Here is a 25,144-nt window from a genome sequence, read left to right on the forward strand (position 1 = left end):
CTACCAAGTTTGGGGCCAAAAATCCTTCCGAAAAAATTTCAAAAATCCTAAACCGCAAAAAGTTTCAAAAATCGTGAAAAATAGAAAACGAGTCGTCTTTCCATGAAACTTGACGTGAAGGTTAAGGGACCATTGTATGAATTTGCAAGCCATAAAAATGGCATTGGCATGCAGAAATATAAAGATGTGCCTAAACCCACCTACCACCCTATCGATCCACGGCTTGCGCATCCCATCTCTCTGGCCTGCGTAGTGCCCACCCACCCGTCAGCCCGATGATTTCATCGATTGGCGTAGGTATACGGAGTTCATTCCAAGTCTAAGATAGGACCGGACCGAGGGTTGCGGTACCAGGATCAGCAGCACGCAGAGGGGGACCCGGCCGATCCCCGGGATGCACGCTCGTTTTGTGGGTTGACTTAGGCATACAGAGTTCATTCCCAGTCTAAGCATACAGAGTTCATTCCCAGTCTAAGATCGGACCGGACCGAGGGTTGCGACAGAACATGCTAGGCTTGGGCATGTGCTGCTACCGCATTTTTCTTTGTCGGGGCACCATCGCCGGAGAATCATCGGAGAACTTGATCGGCGGCATTGGGGTTCTGGCGATCGAGGGGCCAGGGGGTGTGCGCACATGATGTGCGATGGGTGCTGGTACTTGGCCCTTATATTGGCCCTTATCCCTCATCAAACCTCAAGAACTCACACCCCTTTAAAGAGCATATGAGATTTTATGGGTTTGCTGCCAGTAGCCATTAAAGTGTCTAAAATGGGGACACTTTTTTCAAATGGTCACAAAATCTTGTGCACTTCGAGTTTTTAGCTGAATTTTTTTGTGCATGCCAAAAAAAATACAAGGATAACATCTACCTAGTTTGGGGCCAAAACTCCTTCTAAAAAAATTTTAAAAAATCTCGAACAGTAAAAAGTTTCAAAAATCATGAAAAATAAAAAACGAGTCGTCTTGCCATGAAACTTCACGTGAAGGCTTAAGGGACCATTGTATGAATTTAAAACCCATAAAAATGGCATTGGCACTTAGAAATATGAAGATGTGCCTAAACCCACCTACCACCCTATCGATCCAAGGCTTGCGCATCCCATCTCTCTGGTCGATGTAGTGCCCGCCCGCCCGCTCATTTCGTCAGTAGGCTTAGGCATACGGAGTTCATTCTCAGTCTAAGATCGGATCAGACCGAGGGTTGCAGCAGCACATGCTAGGCTCGGGCATGTGCTGGTGCCGTATTTTTCTTCACCGGGGTACCATCGCCGGAGCATCATCGGAGAACCTAACCGGCGGCATTGGGGTTCTGGGGATCAGGGGGCCAGGGGGTGTGCGCACATGATGTGCGATGGGTGCTGGTACTTGGCCCTTATATTGGCCCTTATCCCTCATCAAACCTCGAGAACTCATACCCCCTTAAAGAGCATTTGAGATTTTACAGGTTTGCTGCCAGTAGCCATTAAAGTGTCTGAAATGGGGACACTTTTTTCAAATGGTCACAAAATCTTGTACACTTTGAGTTTTTGGCTAAATTTTTTTGTGCATGCCAACAAAAATACAAGGATCACGTCTACCAGGTTTGGGGCCAAAAATCCTTCTGAAAAAATTTTAAAAAATCCCGAACCATAAAAAGTTTCAAAAATCGTGAAAAATGGAAAACAAGTCGTCTTGCCGTGAAACTTCACGTGAAGGCTTAAGGGACCATTGTATGAATTTACAAGCCATAAAAATGGCATTGGCACGTAGAAATATGAAGATGTGCCTAAACCCACTTACCACCCTATCGATCAATGGCTTGCGCATCCCGTCTCTCTGGCCGACAAAGTGCCCGCCCGCCTGCCTGCACGCTCGTTTCATCGGTTGGAGCATGTGCTGGTGGCATAATTTTCTTCGTCGGGGCACCATCGCCGTAGCATTGCCAGAGAACCTGACCGGCGGCATTGGAGTTCGGACGATCGGGGGGGCCGGGGGGGTGTGCGCACATGATGTGTGATAGGTGCTGGTACTTGGCCCTTATATTCACCCCCTATTCCTCATCAAACCTCGAGAACTCACACCCCTTAAAGAGCATTTGAGATTTTACAGGTTTGCTGCCAGTAGCCATTAAAGTGTCTGGAATGGGGACACTTTTTTCAAATGGTCACAAAATCTTGTACACTTCAAGTTTTTAGCTGAATTTTTTTTTTGCATGCCAACAGAAATACAAGGATCACATCTACCAAGTTTGGGGCCAAAACTTGTTCCAAAAAAATTTTAAAATATCTCGAACCGCAAAAAGTTTCAAAAATCTTGAAAAATAGAAAACGAGTGTCTTGCCATGAACTTCACGTGAAGGCTTAAGGGACCATTGTATGAATTTAAAAGCCATAAAAATGGCATTGGCACCCAAAAATTTGAAGATGTGCCTAAACTCACCTACCACCCTATCGATCCACGGCTTGCGCATCCCGTCTCTCTGGCCGGCGTACTACTCGCCCGCCCGCCCGCTCGCTCGTTTAGTCGATTGGCCTAGGCATACGGAGTTCATTCCCAGTCTAAGATTGGACCAGACTGAGGGATACGATAGTAGGATCGGCCGCACGTAGAGGGGGACCCAGTCGATCCCCAGCTTGCGCATTTCGCCCCTCTGGCCGGCTGAGCTAACGCATGCTCATTTCATGGGTTGACTTAGGCATACGGAGTTCATTCCCAGTCTAAGTATACGGAGTTCATTCCCAGTCTAAGATTAGATCAGACTGAGGGTTGCGGCAGCACATGCTGGGCTCAGGCATGTGCTGGTGCGACATTTTTCTTCGTCGGTGCACCATCATCGGAGCATCACCGGAGAACCTGACCGGCGGTATTAGGGTTCTGGCAGTCGGGGGGGCCGGAGGGTGTGCGCACATGATGTGCGATGGGTGCTGGTACTTGGCCCTTATATTGGCCCCCTATCCCTCATCAAACCTTGAGAACTTACAACCCCTTAAAGAGCATTTGAGATTTTACAGGTTTGCTGCCAGTAGCCATTAAAGTGTCTGAAATGGGGACACCTTTTTGAAATGGTCACAAAATCTTGTACACTTCGCCTTTTTAGCTGAATTTTTTTGTGCATGCCAACAAAAATACAAGGATCACGTCTACCAAGTTTGGGGCCAAAAATCCTTCCAAAAAAATTTTAAAAAATCTCAAACCGTAAAAAGTTTCAAAAATCATGAAAAATAGAAAACAAGTTGTCTTGCAATGAAACTTCACGTGAAGGCTTAAGGGACCATTGTATGAATTTACAAGCCATAAAAATGGCATTGGCACGCAAAAATATGAAGATATGCCTAAACCCACCTACCACCCTATCGATCCACGGCTTGCGTATCCCGTCTCTCTGGCCGGCGTATTGCCCGCCTGCCCGCCCGTTCGTTTCGTCGGTTGGCTTAGGCATATGGAGTTCATTCCCAGTTTAAGATCAGACCGGGCAGAGGGTTAAAGCGCTAGGATCAGCAGCATGCAGAGGGGGACCGGTTGAGCGCCCTCATGCTCGTTTCGTGGGTTGACTTAGGCATACGGAGTTTATTCCCAGTCTAAGCATATGGAGTTCATTCCCAGTCTAAGATCAGACCGAACCGAGGGTTACGGCAACACATCATAGGCTCGGGCATGTGCTTGAGCCATATTTTTCTTCGTCGGGGCACCATTGCCGGAGTATCATCGGAGAACCTGACCGACGGCATTGAGGTTCCATCGATCGGGGGGGTCGAGGGGTGTGCGCACAAGATGTGCGATGGGTGCTGGTACTTGGCCCTTATATTGGCCCCTAATCACTCATCAAACCTCAAGAACTTACACCCCCTTAAAGAGCATTTGAGATTTTACAGATTTGCTGTCAGTAGCCATTAAAGTGTTTGAAATGGGGACACCTTTTTCAAATGGTCACAAAATCTTGCATACTTCGAATTTTTAGCTGAATTTTTTTGTGCATGCCAAAAAAATACAAGGATCACGTCTACCAAGTTTGGGGCCAAAACACCTTCCGAAAAAATTTTAAAAAATCTCGAACTGTAAAAAGTTTCAAAAATCGTGAAAAACAGAAAATGAGTCGTCTTGCCATGAAACTTCACGTGAAGGCTTAAGGGACCATTGTATGAATTTACAAGCCATAAAAATGGCATTGACATGCAGAAATATGAAGGTGTGCATAAACCCACCTACCACCCTATCGATCCACGACTTGCGCATCCCGTCTCTCTGGCTAATGTAGTGCCCACTCGTCCGACCACCTGCTCGTTTCGTCAGTCGGCTTAGGCATACGGATTTCATTCCCAGTCCAAGATTGGACCGGACCAAGGGTTACGGTAGCAAGATCGGTAGCACGCAGAGGGGGACCTGACCGATCCCCAGCTTGTGCATCCCGCCCCTCTAGTCGGCTGAGCGCCCGCATGCTTATTTCATGGGTTAACTTAAGCATACAGAGTTCATTCCCAGTCTAAACATATAGAGTTCTAAGATCAGACCGGATCGAGGGTTACGGTAGCACATGCTGGGCTCAGGCATGTGCTGGTGCCGTATTTTTCTTCACCGAGGCACCATCACCGAAGCATCGTCGGAGAACCTGATCGGTAGCATTGGGGTTCTAATGATCGGGGGGTCGGCGGGGTTGAGCGCACATGTTATGCGATGGGTGCTGGTACTTGGCCCTTATATTGGCCCGCACGTTTCGTCGGTTGGCTTCGGCATACGGAGTTCATTCCCAGTTTAAGATCAGATCAGACTGAGGGTTGCGATAGCAGGATTGGTAGTACGCAGAGGGGGACCCGGTCGATCCCCGGCTTGCGCATCCCGTCCCTCTGGCCAGCTGAGCGCCCGCAAGCTCATTTCGTGGGTTCACTTAGGCATACGGAGTTCATTCCCAGTCTAAGCATAAGAAGTTCATTTCCAGTCTAAGATCAGACCGGACTGAGGGTTGCGACAGCACATGCTGGGCTCAGGCATGTGCTGGTGCTGCATTTTTCTTCGCCGGGGCACCATCGTCGGAGCATCATCGGAGAACATGACCGGCGACATTGGGGTTCCGACGATCGGGGGGGCCGGGGGGGTGTGCACACATGATATGCGATGGGTGCTGGTACTTGGCCCTTATATTGGCCCCCTATCCCTCATCAAACCCCGAGAACTCACACCCCCTTAAAGAGCATTTTAGATTTTGCAGGTTTGCTGCCAGTAGCCATTAAAGTGTCGAAAGTGGGGACACTTTTTTCAAATAGTCACAAAATCTTGTACACTTTGAGTTTTTAGCTGACCCGCTCACTTCGCCGGTTGGCTTAGGCATACGGAGTTCATTCTCTATCTAAGATCAGATTGGACCAAGGGTTACGGCAGCAAGATCGACAGCACACACAGGGGGACCCGATCGATCCCCGGCTTGCGCATCCCGCCCCTCTGACCGATTGAGAGCCCGCACGCTTGTTTCATGGGTTGACTTAGGCATACGGAGTTCATTCCCAGTCTAAGCATACGGAGTTCATTCCCAGTCTAAGATTGGATCAGACCGAGGGTTGCAACAGCACATGCTGGAATCAGGCATATGTCGGTGCCATATTTTTCTACGCCAGGGCACCATCGTCGGAGAACCTGACCAGCGGCATTGGGGTTCTGACGATCGGGGGGGTCGGGGGGTGTGCGCACATGATGTACGATGCATGCAGGTACTTGGCCCTTATATTGGCCCCCTATCCCTCATCAAACCTCGAGAACTCATGCCCCCTTAAAGAGCATTTGAGATTTTACAGGTTTGCTACCAGTAGCCATTAAAGTGTCTGAAATGGGGACACTTTTTTCAAATGGTCACAAATTCTTGTACACTTCGAGTTTTTATCTGAATTTTTTTATGCATTCCAACAAAAATACAAGGATCACGTCTACCAAGTTTGGGGCCAAAACTCCTTCCCAAAAAGTTTAAAAAATCCCGAACTGTAAAGAGTTTCAAAAATCATGAAAAATAGAAAACGAGTCATCATGCCATGAAACTTCACGTGAAGGCTTAAGGGACCATTGTATGAATTTACATGCCATAAAAATGTCATTGGCATGCAGAAATATGAAGATGTGGCTAAACCCACCTACCACCCTATCGATCCACGACTTGCACATCCTGTCTCTCTGGCCGACGTAGTGCCCGCCCGCCCGCTCGTTTCGTTGGTTGGCTTAGGCATACGGAGTTCATTCCCAGTCTAAGATCAGACCAGACTGAGGGTTGCGGTAGCAGGATTGGCAGCATGCTGAGGGGGACTCGGTCGATCATCGGCTAGTGCATCCCACCCCTTTGGCCGGCTGAGCACCCACACGCTCGTGTGTTGACTTAGGCATGCAGAGTTCATTCCCAGTCTAAGCATACGGAGTTCATTCCCAGTCTAAGATCGGACTGAACCGAGGGTTGTGGCAGCACATGCTTGGCTCGAGCATGTGCTGGTGCCGCATTTTTCTTCGTCGGGGCACCATCACCAGAGCATCATCGGAGAACTTGACCGGCAGCATTGGGGTTCCGACGATCGGGGGGCCGGGGGGGTTGTGTGCACATGATGTGTGATGGGTGGTGGTACTTGGCCCTTATATTGGCCCCCTATCCCTCTTCAAACCTCGAGAACTCGCACCCACTTAAAGAGCATTTGAGATTTTACAGGTTTGCTGCCAGTAGCCATTAATGTGTCTGAACTAGGGACACTTTTTTCAAATGGTCACAAAATCTTGTACACTTGGAGTTTTTAGCTGAAGTTTTCTGTGCATGCCTACAAAAATACAAGGATCACGTCTACCAAGTTTGGGGCTAAAACTCCTTTCAAAAAAATTTTAAAAAATCTCGAACCGTAAAAAGTTTCCAAAATCGTGAAAAATAGAAAACGAGTCATCTTGCCATTAAACTTCACATGAAGGCTTAAGGGACCATTGTATGCATTTACAAGCCATAAAAATGGCATTGGCATGCAGAAATATGAAGATGTGCCTAAACCCACCTACCACCCTATCGATACACGGCTTGCGCATCCCGTCTCTCTGGCCAGCGTAGCGCTCGCCCGCCCGTCAGCTCATTTCGTCGGTTCGCTTAGGGATACGGAGTTCATTCCTAATCTAAGATTGGATCAGACCGAGGGTTGTGGCAACAGGATCTACAGCACGTAGAGGGGGAACCGACTGATCCCCGGCTTACGCATCCCGCCCCTCTGGCCAGCTGAGCGCCCGCATGCTTGTTTCGTGGGTTGACTTAGGCATACGAAGTTCATTCCCAGTCTAAGCATACCGAGTTCATTCCCAGTCTAGGATCGGACCGGACCGAGGGTTGCAGCAGCATATGCTGGTCTCGGGCATGTGCTGCTGTCACATTTTTCTTCGTCGGGGCACCATCGCCGGAGCATCGCCGGAAAACCTGACCGACAGCATTGGGGTTCCGGTGATCGGGGGGCTCGGGGGGTGTGCGCACATGATGTGCGATGGGTGCTCGTACTTGGCCCTTATATTGGGCCCCTATCCCTCATCAAAACTCGAGAACTCACACCCCCTTAAAGACCATTTGAGATTTTACAGGTTTGCTGCCAGTAGCCATTGAAGTGTCTGAAATGGGGACACTTTTTTCAAATGGTCACAAAATCTTGTACACTTCGAGTTTTTAGCTGAATTTTTTTGTGCAAGCCAACAAAAATAAAAGGACCACGTCTACCAAGTTTGGGGCCAAAACTCATTCCGAAAAAATTTTAAAAAATCTCGATCCGTAAAAAGTTTCAAAAATCATGAAAAATAGAAAACGAGTTGTTTTGCCATGAAACTTCACATGAAGGCTTAAGGGACCACTGTATGAATTTACAAGCCATAAAAATGGCATTGGCACACAGAATATGAAGATGCACCTAAACCCACCTACCACCCTATCGATCCACGGCTTGCGCATCCCGTCTCTCTTGCCGGCGTAGTGCCCGCACGCCCGCCCACCCGCTCGTTTCATCGGTTGGCTTAGGCATACAGAGTTCATTCCCAGTCTAAGATCGGACTGGACTGAGGGTTGTGGCAGCACATGCTGGGCTCGGGCATGTGCTGGTGCCGCATTTTTCTTCGACGGGGCACCATCGCTGGAGAACCTGACCAGTAGCATTGGGGTACCGACGATCGGGGGGCCAAGTGGGTGTGCGCACATGATGTGTGATGGGTGTTGGTACTTGACCCTTATATTGGCCCCCTATCCCTCATCAAACCTCGAGAACTCACACCCCCTTAAAGAGCATTTGAGCTTTTATAGGTTTGCTGCCAGTAGCTATTAAAGTGCCTGAAATGGGGACACTTTTTTCAAATGGCCATAAAATCTTGTACACTTCGAGTTTTTAGCTGAATTTTTTTGTGCATGCCAACAAAAATGCAAGGATCATGTTTACCAGGTTAGGGGAAAAACTCCTTTCGAAAAAATTTTTAAAAATCCCAAACCGGAAAAAGTTTCAAAAATCGTGAAAAATAAAAAATGAGTCGTTTTGCCATGAAACATCATGTGAAGGCTTAAGGGACCATTGTATGAATTTACAAGCCATAAAAATGGCATTGGCATGCAGAAATATGGAGATGTGCCTAAACCCACCTACCACCCTATCGATCCACGGCTTGCGTAACCCGTCTCTCTGGCCGATGTAGTGCCCGCCCGCCCGCCCGTTCGTTTTGTCAGTTGGCTTAGGCGTATGGAGTTCATTCCCAGTCTAAGATCAGACCAGACCGAGGGTTGTTGCAGCACATGCTGGGCTCGAGCATGTGCTGGTGCCGTATTTTCTTCATCGGGGCACCATCGGCATTGGGGGAGTCGGGGGGTATGCGCACATGATGCATTGGGGTTCCGATGATCGGGGGAGCCGGGGGGTATGCGCACATGATGTGCGATGGGTGCTAGTACTTGGCCCTTATATTAGCCCCCTATCCCTCATCAAACCTCGAAAACTCACACCCCCTTAAAGAGCATTTGAGATTTTACAGGTTTGCTACCAGTAGCCATTAAAGTGCCTAAAATGGGGACACTTTTTTCAAATGGTCACAAAATCTTGTACACTTCGAGTTTTTAGCTGATTTTTTTCATGCATGCCAACAAGAATACAAGGATCACGTCTACCAAGTTTGGGGCCAAAACTCCTTTCGAAAAAATTTTATAAAATCCCGAACCGCAAAAAGTTTCAAAAATCATGAAAAATAGAAAACGAGTTGTCTTGCCATGCAACTTCACATGAAGGCTTAAGCTACCATTATATGAATTTACAAGCCATAAAAATTGCATTGGCGTGTAGAAATATGAAGATGTGCCTAAACCCACCTACCACCCTATCGATCCATGGCTTGCGCATCCCGTCTCTCTGGACCAAGGGTTACGGCAGCACATGCTGGGCTCGAGCATGTGCTGGTGCTGCATTTTTCTTCATCGGGCCACCATCGTCGGAGAACCTGATCGACGGCATTGGGGTTCCGACGATCGGAGGGGCCGGGGGGGTGGTGCGCACATGATGTGCGATGGGTGCTGGTACTTGGCCCTTATATTGGCCCCCTATCCCTCATCAAACCTTGAGAACTCACACCCCCTTAAAGAGCATTTGAGATTTTATAGGTTTGCTGCCAGTAGCCATTAAAATGTTTGAAATTGGGACACTTTTTTCAAATGGTCACAAAATCTTGTAGACTTCGAGTTTTTACCTGAATTTTTTTGTGCATGCCAACAAAAATACAAGGATCACGTCTACCAAGTTTGGGGCCAGAAATCCTTTCAAAAAAAATTTAAAAAATCTCGAACAGTAAAAAGTTTTCAAAATCATGAAAAATAGAAAACGAGTCGTCTTGCCACGAAACTTCACGTGAAGGCTTAAGGGACCATTGTATGAATTTACAGGCCATAAAAATGGCATTGGCATGCAGAAATATGAAGATATGCCTAAACCCACCTACCACCCTATCGATCCAAGGCTTACGCATCCCATCTCTTTGGCCGACGTAGTGCCCGCCCACCCGTCCGCCCGCTCATTTTTTCGGTTGGCTTAGGCATACGGAGTTCATTCCCAGTCTAAGATTGGATCGAACCGAGAGTTACGGTAGTAGGATCGGTAGTATGCAGAGGGGGACCCTACCGATCCCCGGCTTGCGCATACCACCCCTCTAGCCGGTTAAGCTCTCGCACGCTTGTTTCATGGGTTGACTTAGGCATGCAGAGTTCATTCCTAGTCTAAGCATATGGAGTTCATTCTCAGTCTAAGATCGGATCGGATCGATGGTTATAGCAGCACATGCTGGGCTCGGGCATGCGCTGGTGCCATATTTTTCTTCGTCGGGGCACCATCACCAGAGTATCGCCAGAGAACCTAACCAGCGGCATTGGGGTTTCGATGATCGGGGGGGCCGGGGGGTGTGCACACATGGTGTGCGATGGGTGCTGGTACTTGGCCCTTATATTGGCCCCCTATCCCTCATCAAACCTCGAGAACTCACACCCTCTTAAAGAGCATTTTAGATTTTACAGGTTCTCTGTCAGTAGCCGTTAAAGTGTCTGAAATGGGGACACTTTTTTCAAATGGTCACAAAATCTTGTACACTTCGAGTTTTTAGCTGAATTTTTTTTGCATCCTAAACCGTAAAAAGTTTTAAAAATCATGAAAAATAGAAAATGAGTCGCCTTGCCATGACACTTCACGTGAAAGCTTAAGGGACCATAAGTCATAAAAATGGCATTGGCACGTAGAAATATGAAGATATGCCTAGACACATCTACCACCCTATCGATCCACGGCATGCACATCCCGTCTCTCGGGCCGGCGTAGTGCCCGCCCGCCCGTTCGCTCGTTTCGTCAGTTGGCTTAGGCATACGGAGTTCATTCCCAATCTAAGATCAGACTAGATCGAGGGTTGCCGCAGTAGGATCGGCAGCACGTAGAGGGGGACCCGGTCGATCCCCGGCTTTCGCATCCTGTCCCTCTAGCCGGCTGAGCGCCCGCACGCTCATTTCGTGGGTTGACTTAGGCATATGGAGTTCATTCCCAGTCTAAGCATACGGAGTTCATTCCCAGTCTAAGATCGCATCGGACCGAGGGTTGCGGCAGCACATGCTGGGCTCAGGCATGTGCTGGTGCCACATTTTTCTTCGTCGGGACACCATCGTCAGAGAACCGACTGGCGGCATTGGGGTTCCGGCAATCGGGGGGGTCAGGTGGGCGGTGTCCGGACATGATGTACAATGGGTGCTGGTACTTGGCCCTTATATTGGCCCCCTATCCCTCACCAAACCTCGAGAATTCACACCCCCTTAAAGAGCATTTAAGATTTTACAGGTTTGCTGCCAGTAGCCATTAAAGTGTCTGAAATGGGGACACTTATTTCAAATTGTCACAAAATCTTGTACACTTCGAGTTTTTAGCTGAATTGTTTTGTGCATGCCAACAAAAATACAAGGATCACGTCTACCAAGTTTGGGGCCAAAACTCCTTCCGAAAAAATTTTAAAAAATCTCGAACAGCAAAAAGTTTCAAAAATCGTGAAAATTAGAGAACAAGTCGTCTTGCCATGAAACTTAACGTGAAGGCTTAAGGGACCAATGTATGAATTTACAAGCCATAAAAATGTCATTGGCATGCAGAAATATGAAGATGTGCCTAAACCCACCTAGCACCCTATTGATCCACGGCTTGTGCATCCCGTCTCTCTGGCCGACGTAGTGCCCACCCGCCCGCCCGCTTGCTCATTTCGTCGGTTGGCTTAGGTATACAGAGTTCATTCCCAGTCTAAGATCGGACCGAATCAAGGGTTACGGCAGCAGGATCGGCAGCCCACAGAGGGGGACCCGATCTATCCCTGGCTTGCGCATCCCATCTCTCTGGCCGACTGAGTGCCTACTTGCTCGTTTCGTGGGTTGACTTAGGCATACGAAGTTCATTCCCAGTCTAAGCATACGGAGTTCATTCCCAGTCTAAGATCGGACTAGACCGAGGGTTGCGGCAGCACATGCTGGACTCAGGCATCTGCTGGTGCTGCATTTTTCTTCACTGAGGCACCATCACTGGAGCATCGCCAGAGAACCTGATCGGCGGCATTGGGGTTCCGGCCATCGGGGGAGCCAGGAGGTGTGCGCACATGATGTGCGATGGGTGCTGGTACTTGGCCCTTATATTGGACCCCTATCCCTCATCAAACCTTGAGAACTCACACCCCCTTAAAGAGCATTTGAGATTTTACAGGTTTGCTGCCAGTAGCCATTAAAGTGTCTAAAATGGGGACACTTATTTCAAATGGTCACAAAATCTTGTACACTTCGAGTTTTTAGCTGAATTTTTTTGTGCATCCCAAAAAAAATACAAGGATCACGTCTACCAAGTTCGGGTCCAAAACTCCTTCCAAAAAAATTTTAAAAAATCCCGAACCGTAAAAATTTTTGAAAATCGTGAAATATAGAAAACGAGTCGTCTTGCCATGAAACTTCGCGTGAAGGCTTAAAGGACCATTGTATGAATTTACAAGGCATAAAAATGGCATTGGCACGCAGAAATATGAAGATGTGCCTAAACCCACCTACCACCCTATATATCCTTGGCTTGTGCATCCCGTCTCTCTGGCCAGCGTAGTGCCCGCCCGCCAGCTCATTTCGTCGGTTGGCTTTGGCATACGGAGTTCATTCCCAGTCTAAGATCAGACTAGACCAAGGGTTGCAGTGGCACACGCTGGAATAGGGCATGTGTCGGTGCCACATTTTTTTTTGTTGGGGCACCATCGTCGGAGAACCTGACCGGCGGCATTGGGGTTCCTGCGATCGGGGGGGTCGAGGGGGTGTGCGCACATGACGTGCGGTGGGTGCTGGTACTTGGCCCTTATATTGGCCCCCTATCCCTCATCAAACCTCGAGAACTCACACCCCCTTAAAGAGCATTTGAGATTTTACAGGTTTGCTGCTGGTAGCCAGTAAAGTGTTTGAAATGGGGACAATATTTTCAAATGGTCACAAAATCTTGTACACTTCGAGTTTTTAGCTGAATTTTTTTGTGCATGCCAAAAAAAATACAAGGATCACGTCTAACAAGTTTGGGGCCAAAACTCCTTCCGAAAAAATTTTCAAAAAATCCCGAACCGTAAAAAGTTTCAAAAATCATGAAAAATAAAAAACGAGTCGTCTTGCCATGAAACTTCACGTGAAGGCTTAAGGGACCATTGTATGAATTTAAAATCCAGAAAAATGGCATTGGCACACAGAAATATGAAGATGTGCCTAAACCGACCTACCACCCTATCGATCCACGGCTTACGCATCCCGTCTCTCTGGCCAACGTAGTGCCCGCCCGCCCGCCCATTTGTTTCGTCGGTTGGCTTAGGCATACAGAGTTAATTCCCTGTCGAAGATCGAACCGAACTGAGGGTTGCAATAGTAGGATCGGCAGCACACAGAGGGGGACCCGGCCAATCCCCGACTTACGCATCCCGCCCCTCTGGCCGGCTGAGCGCCCGCACGCTCGTTTAATGAGTTGACTTAGGCATATGGAGTTCATTCCCAGTCTAAGCATACGAAGTTCATTCCCAGTCTAAGATTGGATCGGACTGAGGGTTGTGGCAACACATGCTGGGCTCGGGCATGTGCTGGTGCCGCATTTTTCTCCACCGGAGCACCACCGTCGGAGAACCTGATCGGCAGCATTGTGGCTTCCGACGATCGAGGGGGCCGATGGGGTGTGCGCACATGATGTACGACGGGTGCTGGTACTTGGCCCTTATGTTGGCCCCCTATCCCTCATAAAACCTCAAGAACTCACACCCCTTTAAAGAGCATTTTACATTTTACAGGTTTCCTACCGGTAGCCAGTAAAGTGTCTGAAATGGGGACACTTTTTTCAAATGGTCACAAAATCTTGTACACTTCAAGTTTTTGGCTGATTTTTTTTTTTGAATACCAACAAAAATACAAGGATCATGTCTACCAAGTTTGGGGCCAAAAATCTTTCCGAAAAAATTTTAAAAAATCCCAAACCGTAAAAAGTTTTGAAAATTATGAAAAATAGAAAACGAGTTGTCTTGCCACGAAACTTTATGTGAAGGCTTAGGGGACCATTGTATGAATTTACAAGCCACTAAAATGGCATTGGCATGCAGAAATATGAAGATGTGGCTAAACCCACCTACCACCCTATCGATCCACGGCTTGCGCATCCCGTCTCTCTGGCCGACGTAGTGCCCGCCCACCCCCCCGCCCGCTCGTTTCTCCTGTTGGCTTAGGCATACGGAGTCCATTCCCAGTCTAAAATTGGATCAGACCGAGGGTTACGGCAGCACATGCTGGGCTCGAGCATGTGCTGGTGTCGTATTTTTCTTCGCCGGGGCACCATCACCTGAGCATCGCCGGAGAACCTGACCAGCAGCATTGGGGTTCCGACAATCGGGGGGGCCAGGGGGTGTGCGCACATGATGTACGATGGGTGCTGGTACTTGGCCCTTATATTGGCCCCCTATCCCTCATCAAACCTCGAGAACTCACACCCCCTTAAAGAGTATTTGAGATTTTACGGGTTTGCTGCCAGTAGACATTAAAGTGTCTGAAATGGAGACACTTTTTTCAAATAGTCACAAAATCTTGTACACTTCGAGTTTTTAGCTGATTTTTTGTGTGCATGCCAACAAAAATACAAGGATCACGTCTACCAAGTTTGGGGTCAAAACTACTTCCGAAAAAATATAAAAAAATCCCGAACAGCAAAAAGTTTCAAAAATCGTGAAAAATAGAAAACGAGTCATCTTGCCATGAAACTTTACATGAAGGCTTTGGGGACCATTGTATGAATTTACAAGCCGTTAAAATGGCATTGGCACATAGAAATATGAAGATGTGCCTAAACCCACCTACCACCCTATCGATCCACGGCTTGCGCATCCCGTCTCTCTCGCCGGAGTTCATTCCCAGTCTAAGATCGGATCGGACAGAGGGTTACGGCAGCACATGCTGAGCTCGGGCATGTACTGGTGCCACATTTTTCTTCACCAGTGCACCATCGTCGGAGCATCGCCGGAGAACCTGACCGACAGCATTGGGGTTCCGACGATCGGGGGCCCGGGGGGTGTGTGCACATGATGTGCGATGGGTGCTGGTACTTGGCCTTTATATCGACCCCCTATCCCTCATCAAACCTTGAGAACTCACACCCCCTTAAAGAGCATTTGAGATTTTACAAGTTTGTTGCCAGTAGCCATTAAAGTGTCTGAAATGGGGACAATTTTTTCAAATGGTCACAAAATCTCATACACTTTGAGTCTTCAGCTGAATTTTTTTTTGCATGCCAACAAAAATACAAGGATCACGTCTACCAAGTTTGGGGCCAAAACTCATTTCGAAAAGATTTTAGAAAATCTTGAACCGTAACGAGTTTAAAAAATCGTGAAAAATAGAAAAGGAGTCGTCTTGCCATGAAACTTCACGTGAAGGCTTTAGGGACCATTGTATGAATTTACAAGCCATAAAAATGGCATTGGCATGCAGAAATATGAAGATGTGCCTAAACCTACCTACCACCCTATCGATCCATGGCTTGCGCATCTCGTCTCTCTGGCCGACGTAGTGCCCGCCCGCCCGCTCGTTTCATCGGTTGGCTTAGGCATACGGAGTTCATTCCTAGTCTAAGATCAGACCGAACTGAGGGTTGCGGTAGTAGGATCGACAACACGCAAAGGGGGACCCGACTGATCCCCGGCTTGCGCATCCTGCCCCTCTGGTCGGCTGAGTGCCCGCACGCTCATTTCGTGGTTTGACTTAGGCATACGAAGTTCATTCTTAGTCTAAGCATACGAAGTTCATTCCCAGTCTATGATCGGACCGGACCGAGGGTTGCGGTAGCACATGCTGGGCTCGAGCATGTGCTGGTACCACATTTTTCTTCGTCGGGGCACCATTACCGGAGCATCACCGGAGAACCTGACCGACGGCGTTGGGGTTCTATCAATCGGGGGGGTCGGGGGGGTGTGCCCACATGATGTGCGATGGGTGCTGGTACTTGGCCCTTATATTGGCCCCCTATCCCTCATCAAACCTCGAGAACTCACACTCCCTTAACGAGCATTTGAGATTTTACAGTTTTGCTGCCAGTAGCCATTAAAATGTCTGAAATGGGGACAGTTTTTTCAAATGGTCACAAAATCTTGTACACTTCGAGTTTTTGGCTGATTTTTTTGTGCATGCCAACAAAAATACAAGGATCATGTTTACCAAGTTTGGGCTCGAAACTCCTTCCAAAAAAATTTTAAAAAATCCTGAACCGCAATACGTTTCAAAAATCATGAAAAATAGAAAACGAGTCGTCTTGCCATGAAACTTCACGTGAAGGCTTAAGGGACCATTGTATGAATTTACAAGCCATAAAAATGACATTGGCATGCAGAAATATGAAGATGTACCTAAACCCACCTACCACCCTATCGATCCACGGCTTGCGCATCCCGTCTCTCTGGCTGACGTAGTGCCCGCCCGCCTGCCCGCCTGCCCGCTCGTTTCATCGGTTGGCTTGGCATAAAGAGTTCATTCCTAGTCTAAGATCAGACCAGACCAAGGGTTGTGGCAGTAGGATAGGTAGCACGTAGAGTGGGACCCGGTTGATCCCCGGCTTGCGCATCTCGCCCCTCTGGCCGACTGAACGCCTAGACGCTCATTTTGTGGGTTGACTTAGGCATACGAAGTTCATTCCCAGTCTAAGCATATGGAGTTCATTCCCAGTCTAAGATCCGACCAGACCAAGGGTTGCGACAGCACATGTTGGGCTTGGGCATGTGCTGGTGCCGCATTTTTCTTCGTCGGGGCACCATCGTCGGAGCATCACCAGAGAACCTGACCGACGGCATTGGGGTTCTGGCAATCGGGGGAGCCGGGGGGGTGTGCGCACATGATGTACGGTGGGAGCTGGTACGTGGCCTTTATATTACCCCCTATCCCTCATCAAACCTTGAGAACTCACACCCTCTTAAAGAGCATTTGAGATTTTATAGGTTTGCTGGCAGTATCCATTAAAGTGTTAGAAATAAGGACACTTTTTTCGAATGCTCACAAAATCTTGTACACTTCGAGTTTTTAGCTGATTTTTTTTGTGCATGCTAACAAAAGTACAAGGATCATGTCTACCAAGTTTGGGGCCAAAACTCCTTCCGAAAAAATTTAAAAAATCTCGAAACGTAAAAAGCTTCAAAAATCATGAAAAATAGAAAACGAGTCGCCTTGCCATGAAACTTCACGTGAAGGCTTAAGGGACCATTGTATGAATTTACAAGCCATAAAAATGGCATTGGCACATAGAAATATGAAGATGTGCCTAAACCCGCCTACCACCCTATCGATCCATGACTTGCGCATCCCGTCTCTCTGGCCGACGTAGTGCCCGCCCACCCGCTCGTTTCATCGGTTGACTTAGGCATACGGAGTTCATTCCTAGTCTAAGATTGGACTGGACTGAGGGTTGTGGCAGCAGGATCGGCAGCACGCAGAGGGGGTCCAGGTCGATCCCCGGCTTGCGCATCCTGCCTCTCTGGCTGGCTGAGTGCCCGCACGCTTGTTTCGTGGGTTGACTTAGGCATACGAAGTTCATTCCCCGTCTAAGATCGGATCAGACCGAGGGTTGCAGCAGCACATGCTGGGCGCGGGCATGTGCTGGTGCCGCATTTTTCTTCACTAGGGCACCATCGTTGGAGAACCTGACCGGTGGCATTGGGGTTCCGGTGATCGGGGGGCCAGGGGGTATGCACATATGTTGTGCGATGGGTGCTTGTACTTGGCCCTTATATTGGCCCCCTATCCCTCATGAAAACTTGAGAACTCACACCCCCTTAAAGAGCATTTTAGATTTTACAGGTTTACTGCCAGTAGCTATTAATGTGTCTGAAATGCGGACACTTTTTTCAAATTGTCACAAAATCTTGTACACTTCGAGTTTTTAGCTGATTCTTTTTGTGCATGCCAACAAAAATACAAGGATCATGTCTATCAAGTTTAGGGCCAAAACTCCTTCCAAAAAAATTTTAAAAAATTCAAACCGTAAAAAGTTTTAAAAATCGTAAAAAATAGAAAACAAGTCGTCTTGCCATGAAACTTCACGTGATGGCTTAAAGGACCATTGTATGAATTTACAAGGCATAAAAATGGCATTGGCACACAAAAATATGAAGATGTGCCTAAACCCACCTACAACCCTATCGATCCACGGCTTGCGCATCCCGTCTCTCTGACCGACGTAGTGCCCGCCTGTTCGCTTGTTTCGTCGGTTGGCTTAGGCATACGGAGTTCATTCCCAGTCTAAGATCGGACCAGACCGAGGGTTATGACAGTAGGATCGACAGCATGTAGAGGGGAACCCAGCCGACCCCCGGTGTCATGAGCCAACCTTGTATAGGGCCATGACAAAGACTTAGGTTGCCATGAGCCACCTATGTATATGGCCATGGCCGGGTAGATCCATTGTGCTAGGAAAAGTGTCCCCATTTCAAACATTGTAACGGTTACTGGTAGCATAGCTCTAAAATCTCTAAGGCTCTTTAGGGGGGTGAGCTGGCAGCGTAGTGTTGGGCTGTCTCACCGGGTGCTATGTGAGCTTAGGCCACCCACCAAGGGTTGCCCCTCTGGCTTTGGTGATGGTAGGAGGTCCCGATGTATGATTCCCATTTTTAATAAAATTCACCTCGATTTAATGCCTCAAATGTTACCTCGATGTGTTTCTTTCTTTCTTGATGCGAATGTGCCTTATTATGTGTGTGCTTGAGATTGATCTCGATATATTGTGCCTTATTGCGAATGCTTTGGATTAACCATGGTTTATGGTTGTTTGTTCAGATATCGACCTATTGAAGGCTGACTTGGGTGGAAGCGTCCATTCGAGTTCCGTACGGTCTATTGCTTGTTGAGAGAAAGCATAGTCCGTGACATGTGGTATCAGAGCACAGTTGAGAAGTGCTAGAAGATGGATGAGATGGCCACAAGTGGTGGACCTGATCATCAGCAGAGAATTGAGAAACTTGAGGCCGCGGTGGCCGCAATGAAAACTCACATGGTGACTAAAGATCGAGTGAGGGAGATCGAGACAACCCAGTAGGAGTTGTCCGATACTCTCCACAACGTGAGCGAGGAGGCTAGAGATGCCTTGAATATTCTCCAAAAGGAGTTTGAAGAGCTCAGAGCACAGGTGAGCATCTTACAAATGGCTGTGGCCAGGTCAGCTTCGAGATCGATGGAAAAGGGGGAAAGACCCAAGGTGCCAGAGCCTCGATGTTATGAGGGGGTAATGGATGCTAAGGAACTTGAAAATTTCTTGTTTGACATAGAGCAGTACTTTCAGACTGTACACACAGATTCAGAGGAAGACAAGGTAGCAATGGCATCGATGTACCTCACAGGAGATGCCAAGCTTTGGTGGCACTCCAAGTTTGTCAATGATGAGTGCCCAATTAAGACTTGGACAGACCTGAAGCAGGAATTGAAAAACCAGTTTTTCCCTGAGAATGTGGAGTATATGGCTCGAAGGAGACTCCGAGAACTGGTGTAAACAGGGACGGTGCGAGAGTTTGTAAGAAACTTCTCTACCTTGATGTTGGATATTCGAGACATGTTCGAGAAGGACAAGATGTTCTATTTTCTTGAGGGTCTCAAGCCTTGGGCTAGAACAGAACTACAAAGACAAAAAGTGCAAGATGTGGCCACAGCCATGGCTGCAGCTGAACGTCTCCATGACTATAATGATGGCTCCTTGAAACGGAAAAATCCTCTATCAGCTGGCAATAGCTTCAACTTTGGGAGTGGGGGAAAGATGACTAGGCTAGACCGACCCTCCAGTGAGGGATCAGATAGAAGGTCTTTCGATCGAGATAGCACCCAACCCAGAACAAACAATGTAGTGACTTTTAAGCCTAGACAACCACTGGCTTGCTTTCTTTGTAAGGGGCCACATCGGGTGGTCGAATGCCCGCATAGAGGAGCCCTTAATTTTTTGAGAACCTCATCTCAAGAGTCGACAAAAGTGCCAGAGAGCGTTGAAGAGATTAAGGAGGAGCCAGCCAGGATAGGCTCAATAAAGTTCCTCAATGCCCTCCACACCCAACTGAACACTATAAGAAAAGAGCAAAGTAGAGGCTTGATGTATGTGAACCTAATTATCAATGAGAAGGCCACCAAGGCTATGGTGGATACGGGTGCAATTGATACTTTCATCATGCCGGAAGAAGCAAAGAGGTGTGGTCTTCAAGTTAACAAAGACTGTGGATGAATGAAGGTGGTCAATTCGCCAGCCTTTGCGATCAGTGGAAGCTCCAAGGGTGTGATAACCAAATTGAGGCTATGGGAAGGGAAGGTAGACTTTACAGTCTCCCCTATGGATGACTTCGATGTTGTTCTCAGATTGAATTTCATGATGTTGGCTCAGGCGATCCCTATCCTCGCTGCTAGCTGCTTGTTGTTCTTAGGGAACACCCATGTGTGGTGCCTGCCTATATGTTGCCAAAGAGTGGGAAGAAAATGATTTCGGCTTTGCAATTCAAGAAAAAGGGTAAAGAGAGGGGAACCCTCTTTTGTGGCCATGCTGATCTACAAAGAAGGGTCAGAAGTAGAACCAATACCCGATAGCGTGAAAAAAGTGCTGGAAGAGTTCGAAGAGGTGATGCCAGAGATATTGCCTAAGGTTTTACCCCCTCGACGAGCAGTGGACCATGAAATTGAACTCCTCTCAAGAGCAAAACCCCCTGCTAGAGCCCCTTACCGCATGGCCCCGCCAGAGTTGGCCGAGCTAAGGAAACAATTAGATGAACTTTTACAAGCCAGATTTATTAGACCATCAAAGGCTCCTTTCGGAGTGCCTGTGCTATTTCAAAAGAAGCATGATGGAAGTCTACGCTTATGTGTTGACTACAGGGCCTTGAACAAAGTCACCGTAAGAAATAAATATCCTATCCCTCTGATAGCAGACTTGGTTGACCAATTGAGCCGGGCCAAGTACTTCTCCAAACTGGACCTGAGATCTGGATACCATTAGGTCAGAATCATTGAGGGAGATGAACCGAAAACCACTTGTGTAACACGGTATGGTGCATTTGAATTTCTTGTTATGCCTTTTGGACTAACCAATGCTCTTGCCACATTTTGTACATTGATGAATCAGGTGTTCCTTGACTACCTAGACAAATTTGTAGTCATCTATTTAGATGATATAGTGGTATATAGCTCCACATTGGAAGAACATCAAGAACACCTACGCCAGGTATTTCAAAGGTTACAGGACCACCGGTTATATGTAAAAAGGGAGAAGTGTGCATTTACTCATACACAAATCCATTTTCCCGATCACATTGTCAAACGTGGCCACATCCGAATGGACATGAAAAAGGTTAGGGCCATCAAAGAGTGGACAACATCGAAGAATGTTAGTGAGCTTCATTCATTTTTGGGGCTAGCCAACTATTATAGAAGGTTTGTAGAGGGGTACTCTCGTAAGACCATGACCCTCACGGAGCTATTGAAGAAAGAGCACAAATGGTGTTGGACGAATGAGTGCCAAGAGGTCTTTGAGGGATTGAATGATGCTATTATGAAGGATCCCATCTTAGCTCTCTTTGATATTGAAAAGCCTTTCAAAGTTCAGACGGATGCATCTGATTTTACTATTGAAGGTGTGCTTTTACAACAACATCACCCGATAGCATTTGAAAGTAAGAAGCTAAGCGAAGCTGAGCGAAGCTGAACGAAGCTGAAAGGAAATATACGGCCCAGGAAAAAGAGCTCCTTGCGGTGGTTCACTGCTTGAGGGCTTGGCGAAATTACTTGTTGGGTTTACATTTTGTCGTAAAGACAGATAATGCAGCCGTTAGCCATTTTCTCACCCAACCAAGGCTCACGACGAAACAAGCTAGGTGGCAAGAATTTCTAGCGGAGTTTGACTTTTATTTTGAGCATACCGTTGGAAAGACCAATCAAGTGGTAGATGCCTTGAGCAGGCGACCAGAGTTAGCAGCCCTTAGAAGAATGGCCCCAATGGCGGCTAGCAGAGCCACTACAGGCATTCATAAGTTGATTGGAGATCATCTAGGGAAGGACCCACAAGCCTGTGCCATTCTGAAGCTAGTGAAAGAAGGGAAGTCCAAATACTTCTGGCAAGAAAATGGGGTCTTGTGGACTAAGGGGCCTCGAGTGTTTGTACTAAGAGCAAGAGGTCTGAGACAGATGTTGATGAGGGAATGTCATGACACCCCATAAGCGGGACACCCGGGCTGGCAACGCACTTTGGCGTTATTGAAACAAGGATACTATTGGCCTTAAATACGACAAGATGTGATGGAATATATGAAGACTTACCTCATTTGCCAACAAGACAAAGTCAAAAAGAGGAAACCCACAAGCATGCTTGAACCATTGTCGGTACCCACCAAGCCATGGGAAAGCATCTCCCTCGATTTCATCTCAAGCTTACCCAAGGTTGGTGATCTTGGAGCTATCTTGGTGCTGATTGACCGATTCTCTAAGTATGCCACATTCATTCCCGCTCACAAGTATTGCACAGCGAAAGACACAGCTCGACTATTGTTCAAACATGTGGTCAAATATTAGGGGCTCCCTCAAAGCATTGTCAGTGATAGAGATCCGAGATTCACGGGGTCTTTTTGGAGAGAACTTTTCAAGATTTTGGGGTCCCAACTCAACATCTCTTCAAGCTATCACCCTCAAACTGATAGCCAAATGGAATGGTTCAATGGATTATTGGAGGAATACTTGAGCCACTTTGTCCAAGCCAACCAGAAGGACTGGCTTTCATTATTAGACGTTGCACAACTCTGCTTTAATTCCAACAAAAGCTCTTCCACTAATAAGTGCCCATTTGAGGTGGTCACCGAACAACTACCAAGGCTACCCCACACTTTCTTGGAACAATATGAAGGAAAGAATCCGAGAGCCTTCAACCTCAACAAGGAGTGGAAACAAAACACGGAGATTGCACAAGCCTACCTGGAGAAAGCATCAAAGTGGATAAAGAAATAGGCAGGTAAAGGTCGTAGAGTTCAGTAATTCCAAGTTGGGGATTTGGTTCTGGTTCGACTAGTTCCTGAACAGACTAGGTTCTTGAGAAAGAGAGATTGGAGACTGGTGCACAAATATGAAGGTCCAGTAACAGTCCTTTGCAAGGTGGGGAATGCTTCTTACAAAATTGACCCTCCGAAATGGATGAAGGTGCACCCAGTATTTCATGTTAGCAACCTGAAGCCGTTCCATGTAGATCCTATAGATGCTAGCTGAAGGGAGCCAACCAAAGCCGCCATCACCATGAAACCACCCTCAGAACGTCGAGTCGAAGAGATCTTAGCTAACAGGGAAACCAAGATATCTCGAAGACTAGTTTGGGAATACTTAGTAAAGTGGGAGGGATTAGGCCTAGAAGAAACCAGCTAGGAGAGAGAGAACGACCTCCAGAGATTTCAAAAGAAGATTGAAGAATTTCAAGCCAGCAAGTCGACGAGGACGTCGATAGAATAGGTGGGGGAGGATGTCATGACCCAACCTTGTATAGGGCCATGACAGGGACTTAGGTTGTCATGAGCCACCCATGTATAGGGCCATGGTCGAGTAGATCCATTGTGCTAGGAAAAGTGTCCCCATTTCAAACATCGTAACGGTTACTGCTAGCATAGCTCTAAAATCTCTAAGGCTCTTTAGGGGGGGTGAGTCGGTAGCATAGTGTTAGGCTATCTCACCGGGTGTTATGTGAGCTTAGGCCACCCATCAAGGGCTGCCCCCTGGCCCTGGTGATAGTGGGAGGTCCCGATGTATGATTCCCATTTTTAATAAAATTCACCCCGATTGAATGCCCTGAATGTTGCCTCGATGTGTTTCTTTCTTTCTTGATGCGAATGTGCCTTGTTGTGTGTGTGCTTGAGATTGATCTCGATATGTTGTGCCTTATTGCGAATGCTTGGGATTAACCATGGTTTATGGTTGTTTGTTCAGATATCAACCTATTGAAGGATGACTTGGGTGGAAGAGTCCATTCAAGTGCCGCACGGTCTATTGCTTGTTGAGAGAAAGCATAGTCCGTGACACCCGGCTTGCCCATCTTGCCCCTTTGGCCGGCTGAGCGCCCGCACACTCGTTTCGTGGGTTGACTTAGGCATACGGAGTTCATTCCCAATCTAAGCATACGGAGTTCATTCCCAGTCTAAGCACACAGAGTTCATTCCCAGTCTAAGATCGGATCGGATCGAGGGTTGCGGTAGCACATGCTGGGCTTGGGCATGTGCTGGTGTCGCATTTTTCTTCGTCGAGGCACCATCGCTGGAACATGAGCGGAGAACCTGACCGACGACATTGGGGTTTCGACGATCGGGGGGGCCAGGGGGGTGTGCGCACATGATGTGCGATTGGAGCTGGTACTTGGCCCTTATATTGGCCCCCTATCCCTCATCAAACTTGAGAACTCACACCCCCTTAAAGAGCATTTGAGATTTTACAGGTTTGCTACCAATAGCCATTAAAGTGTCTGAAATGGGGACATTTTTTTCAAATGGTCACAAAATCTTGTACACTTCGAGTTTTTAGCTGAATTTTTTTGTGCATGCCAATAAAAATATAAGGATCATGCCTACCAAGTTTGGGGCCAAAATGCCTTCCAAAAAAATTTTAAAAATCTCGAACCGCAAAAAGTTTCAAAAATCGTGAAAAATATAAAACGAGTCATCTTGCCATGAAACTTCAGGTGAAGGCTTAAGGGACCATTGTATGAATTTACAAGCCATAAAAATGGCATTGGCATGCAGAAATATGAAGATGTGTCCAAACCTACCTACCACCCTATCGATCCATAGCTTGCGCGTCCCGTCTCTCTGGCCGGTGTAGTGCCCGCCCGCCCTCTCGTTTCGTCTGTTGGCTTAGGCATACGGAGTTCATTCCTAGTCTAAGATCAGACCGGACTGAGGGCTACGACAACAGGATTGGCAACACGTAGAGGGGGACCTGGCCGACCCCCGGCTTGCTCATCCTGCCCCTCTGGCTGGCTGAGTGCCCGTGCGCTCGTTTCATGGGTTGACTTAGGCATACGGAGTTCATTCCCAGTCTAAGCATACGGAGTTCATTCCCAATCTAAGATCGCACCGGACCAAGGGTTGCGATAGCACATGCTGTGCTCGGGCACGTGCTGGTGC

This window comes from Durio zibethinus, chromosome 9 (assembly GCF_047325235.1).
Source record: "Durio zibethinus cultivar Kanyao isolate XHJ-2024 chromosome 9, ASM4732523v1, whole genome shotgun sequence".
In the NCBI taxonomy this organism is placed as follows: domain Eukaryota; kingdom Viridiplantae; phylum Streptophyta; class Magnoliopsida; order Malvales; family Malvaceae; genus Durio; species Durio zibethinus.